Source organism: Rhinopithecus bieti, unplaced genomic scaffold (assembly GCF_001698545.2).
Source record: "Rhinopithecus bieti isolate Rb0 unplaced genomic scaffold, ASM169854v2 scaffold_5130, whole genome shotgun sequence".
Classification (NCBI taxonomy): Eukaryota; Metazoa; Chordata; class Mammalia; order Primates; family Cercopithecidae; genus Rhinopithecus; species Rhinopithecus bieti.
The window spans coordinates 555,855-561,226 of record NW_016804792.1 but is presented as its reverse complement, the minus strand read 5'-3'; the positions used below and the strand labels follow the sequence as shown (position 1 = coordinate 561,226).

Here is a 5,372-nt window from a genome sequence, read left to right as displayed (position 1 = left end):
AAAAAAAAAAAAAAAAAAAAGGCCAAAAACAAACAAGCAATAACAACAGCAACAACAACAAAAAAGCAACTTTGAGTAGAGTCACACTGTGAAGAAAATATCAAAGCAAAAGACTGAAGAAAATCCTCAAGTAATGTTGTCTTAGAGTGGAGGGATTATGGAGGTTATTTTTGTTTCATTCCATTTCCCTATTTTCAAAATTTTCTTTTTTTCTTTCTTTTTTTTTTTAGGTGAACTTTCACTGTTGTTGCCCAGGCTGGAGTACAATGGCACGTTATCAGCTCATCACAACCTCCACTTCCCGGGTTCAAGTGATTCTCCTGCCTCAGCCTCCCTAGCAGCTGGAATTACAGGCAAGTGCCATCACGCCCAGCTAATTTTGTATTTTTAGTAGAGACGGGGTTTCTCCATGTTTGTTAGGCTGGTCTGGAGCTCCCAAACTCAGGTAATCTGCCCACCTCAGCCTACCAAATTGCTGGGATTACAGGCATGAGCCACCATGTCCAGCCTCAAAATTTTCTATAATAAACATATTACTCTTTAATTGGAAAAAAAAAAAAACATTACTTAAAATTAATGCAGTAACACAAATAAGACAATCATGTTTTTGTACACGCATTGTATTTTATACTGACCCCAGATGACCACATTTTGACTTTTTGTAAACACTGCCAAGCACTCTATAGAATTCTGTAGACATCTTAATAGAATTTTTCTGGGCAAAATTAAGATTAGTTCTTAGAGCCTTATGAAATTGTACACAGGATGTAAAACTGAAGTTGAGGAGAATAGCAAGTATTATAGCTCATGGTAAATCTAATTTTCTGAAATTATGACACTCTGTTATAAGACAATTTCATTGTCAAATACATGGGTTCATCTTATTTTTCTGAACTTGGAATTTAATCCTGGAGACATTTTGACACAGTATTTTCTTCCTTCCAACTTTTTTTTTTTTTTTCTGTTTATGTGAGCTGTATTAGAAGCTTCCATACATTCACTAAATGGCTTCCTTTAATTAGATGGATTCTCTATAACCCACTAACACTGGCTAATAATTATTTTCCAGACTTCCACTTACTAAAGCAGTCAGCAGTTGCCCAGGCTCTATTTTGCTTTCATGAAAATGCTATAATATACTTCAACAACAGTCCAAATCATCCCACCTTCCAAGCCGTTATTCACAAGCAGGGGTCATTATTTCCTTGTTAGACTGTCTTAGGGGTGGGTCCGGTTTCTACGGGCTTTGCACATTCTTCTGATTTGTAAATCAAACCTGAGTTACAAAGATGGACTGCCACCTCCTCCGGGCTCTGCTTAGTGTCACAGGGGTACAGTTCATCAGACAAACACCTCATAAGCATCAGTTCTGGCTGCCTTCCAGGGAAAACCATGTCATGCCATTGAATAACACTTAGGACCCAATCTTTCATCCTCCTCCTCCATAACTAAATAAATTGGGTAAAGGTCTTGCCCTGTCTCAAGATAACAAGAAGTTTAAAGAACTTACTAGTGTTTCATGTTGCAGACACTGTGCTTTAGAGGAGTGAACAAAAACAAGATGGCGGCTTCCCTGAAGTTCAAAGGCAGTTCTGATAGCAAATGAATACTGACAATCCTTCGTGTTTCCCTCATGGGCACAAATAGTCCTGCTGAAAACAGGAAGGGGATTTGGATTGAGGGCTGAAAGAAAATGAGCATAGACTTTTCTATCGCTATCCTGCTCAGAACCTCATTATACAGAGCAGGGGTCAGCAAACTTTTTCCGTAAAAGACCAGAGGGTAAATCTTTTATCCTTTGTGGGCTATACCACTTTCTTCACATCCACTCAACTCCGCTGTTCTGGTGTGACAAAGGAGCCACTGACAATCCATAAACAAAAATAAGTGTTGACCAGGTTGTAAGACAACTTTGAAATATGAATTTCATATAATTTTCATGTGTCACAAAATAATATTCTTAAGATTTTTTTTTTTTTAACCAGACGTTTCCAAGTGTAAAACTCATTCTCGGCTCACAGGCAATACCAAAGCAGCCATGGGCTGAATTTGCTTCTCCGGTCACAGTTTGCTGACTCTCGCTCTAGAATTCAGAAGTTCAAGTTCACGCGTGTGAATCAGATTTTACAGAACCAAGGGCCCTTCTTGGCTCTCTCTCAGTGTAGTGACAGCTGCTGTTACCATGTAACTATCATCTCATGTGAATAAAGGTGTTTTTCTTTCATTTGAATCTTATCTTTTGTTATTTGAGAAAAGGCTCATTAAACTTTTTAAACTCATTGAATTTAGAAGAGAGTCTTAATTATGTGTGACTCAGGCATTGGAGGAGAATATGCATAACCAGACCAAATTAAATTTTTTTTCAGGTAAAATCCAAGATAGTCTAAAAAGGCAATAGAACTTTAAATGATTGTTTATTCAGGCAATGAATATATAAATAATTGGTAAATGGTTTTAAAACTGGTGACAAAAGAAAACGTTCCCTTTCTAATGCAAGTTGGAATAAATCAGAGTACAAACTCTACATTTATGTGTGTATATATTTTATATAATAGAAAGATATGAATTAAAATATTAACAACATTTATGGAGATGGTGGAATTACTTCTTTGTGCTGTTTTCCTACTTTTTAAATATTTTGCAATATGGTTACTGCTTGTATTTAGGGGGAAAAAAACAACTAATGTTACAAGAATATCTTTTGCTCCCAATTTTTAAAAGTGTTTTCATGAAGCAACCTATGCCTCTGTAGCAATCTTGGACAAGGGATCATGAAATAATCTGCATGATTCATTGACCGCTGGAAGGCTTTGTGATAGCATTGAAGATAACCTTCTGTGAGCTCATAAAAATAATTACCTGAAAGTTGTACAAATTCAGCATTTTTATGACACGCAAATAAAGAAAAGGAAGGAAGAACGTGAGATAACACAAGTAAGATCTCATAAAAGGGACAGCAATAACTATATGTAAAAAAAGAAATAATGGATGTTACTAAGTTCTGTAAAATGTTGGCAGGTCAATAGAATTAAATGAGAAAGAGCCAACAAACCTCCCTCTTTTGCTATGCAAATGATGAACAAAGCACCAATTTCTCTCTGGCATGAAAATCTTATTTATATTTATGACCAAAGGTGTTTTTTAAAAGCTTGCCTTCATCTTCATTTGTAAGTTTCTTAAAAAATTGGCTGAAGCCAAACAATGAAACTTTCATTCATGAGAACAATGTAACAACAAAAAAAATTCTTCTGTGCATTGTTTAGTGGGTTTTTTCTTTCAAATATTTTAAAAAGCAGATCTCAACCCACAGCCTAACCCTTAATTCTTACCTACGTATTTATTCCTAGTATATTCTAGACACCACCAGGAAGGGATACGTGTGATAGTTTATGTTTTTCCTAATTTAAAGAAAAAGATCTTGAAAGAAGCTATTAGAAAAAAAGGTTATATTAAAGATATATTGCTAAGTGTCTAGTTTTAAAAGATATCAAAATATATTTATTTATGTGGTTCACCAGTTCAAGATAAGCAAGTGTATGAGAATAAAAGAAATAGTGGCTTCTCAGAAGTAAAGTAATGACATTTTAGGCATTTGATACCTTTTTGCCTGAAAGCATCCAACTTGGTCATTAGATTTGGTGTGTCAATAATTTTAGAATGAGGACACTAATAGAAATACACCCGAGAGAGGCATTATTGGGTGTATCTTCCCTTCTCTCTCTTTCCCTGCTTCTATTCCATAGAAACCCAGTTTCCTAGTAATCTACTTGACTGACGGACTTGTAAGGGAGAAGAAATTAGAGCTGCAGGACCCATCCACTTTGCTTCACCTTATCAAACATACTCACCAATTTATGTTCTTAGCACTTTTCCACAGTCTGACAAGAATCAGGACGATTCCAGGGCTTTTTGAGCAGTCCTGTCTCTTGGGATGGTGACCTTCTATCTTGATAATTCAGATCTAGTCACTGGTACCACACACAGGCCACTGATAGATTTTCAGCCTGCTCTAGGTGAATGAAGAGGGAACATGATTGCAGACTTCAGTTTTTACTGCTCTATATTCTGATTCAAAAATGTACTTTAATATTCAAAACTCATCTGCAAAAGATTCAACTCCCCATCATTAGCTGCTGATTAAAAGCTTATAATAAATGAAGGAGATGGATGATGTGCGCCTGTCTGTTTTAGTCGGGGACATACCAATAGACTCACTAAATTTATGAAGCTATGTATGAGCGCTAAGTGAGTTCTACAGAAAACGTTCTTAAAAATTGCAGACTTCATAATTTGGCAGAGAGAGTCATGGAAGACTTTGTAGAGGAACTAAAATGTGAGTCAGACCTTAAGGATGAGTAAATTTGGATGGGTACAGAGAAGGAGAGGCAAGAGAAAGTAATGAACCGTGTTAATGACTACTATTACATTGTATCTGAGGACCTCTGTGGGTTCTGCAAATGCTGTCCCATTCCATTCTCATCAGATGAGGAAGCTGAAACTCAAAGAATATACAGTTTTCCAAAGATTGTATAGCTAAGAAATATGGAAAGATAGACTGAAGCTCAGATTTACCTCATTCTGAAGCTTAGGTTCTTTTCAGTGCACTGAACTGTATCAGAATGTTTTTTAGAATGCAGACTGACAGGAGCAAGAGTGAGGAGGTGTGAATAAACACAAGTTTCAGGATGACAGAACTTCCTTCCTGGAAACAATGATTGGGATGAAACAGCGAAAAAAAATTTTTTTTCTAGGAAGAATTTCAAAATGAGATTCCACCTGCTTAAGCATTTCTCAAACATGAATTATTTTCTGATTGTAAAAGTATTCCATGTTAATTGTAGAAAATTAGAAAACTATAGAATCACCAGCTATAGAATCAAACAGAACTGCTATTGTTAATGTTCTAGTGTATCATCTTCCAATCTTTTAATATTTTTTAAATATATCCATATTTAAGTATATACTAGTTTTACAAAATTAAAATTTTGTTTTTTTTTGTATTTTGATGTCTGAATTAGTAATATATCACCACCATACTCCATGTCTTCTATATTCTTTGGAAACATTTTAAATAAATATAGAATATTGCATCCTATAAGTTACCATAGTTTATTAAACTTCTATTATTGAATGTTGATGTTATTTCTAGTTTTTCTTAATTATAAATAATGTCTATTTTATCTTATAAATCATTTATCTCTGATTTTTCCTGAAAAAACAATTTTTTAAACAAAATTTCAGCTTGGCTTATTTCCCACTATACAGAAAATTTAAATCTAATTTAAATTGTGTGTTATCCTAGGAACTGAAGCTCAGGTCAGATTCCTGAGGGAATAAACCAATATCCCAGCAGAGGCTTGACCCAATTATTG

At 35.0% G+C, this 5,372-nt stretch overlaps 2 long non-coding RNA genes across 4 annotated transcripts in view; one reads left to right on the top strand and one right to left on the bottom strand.

Moving 5' to 3' along the window:
• Positions 1–276, top strand: part of LOC108528567 (uncharacterized) — a 14,795-nt gene extending 14,519 nt beyond the window's left edge. For all 3 annotated transcript variants that reach the window (XR_001885195.1, XR_001885196.1, XR_001885197.1), the window contains one exon: positions 231–276. This is a non-coding gene — a long non-coding RNA (uncharacterized LOC108528567). The remainder of the gene's footprint in view (positions 1–230) is intronic.
• LOC108528568 (uncharacterized) overlaps positions 1–5,372 on the bottom strand; it is a 76,101-nt gene that overhangs the window by 54,180 nt on the left and 16,549 nt on the right. The window contains exon 2 of the long non-coding RNA XR_001885198.1: positions 1,511–1,652. This is a non-coding gene — a long non-coding RNA (uncharacterized LOC108528568). The remainder of the gene's footprint in view (positions 1–1,510; positions 1,653–5,372) is intronic.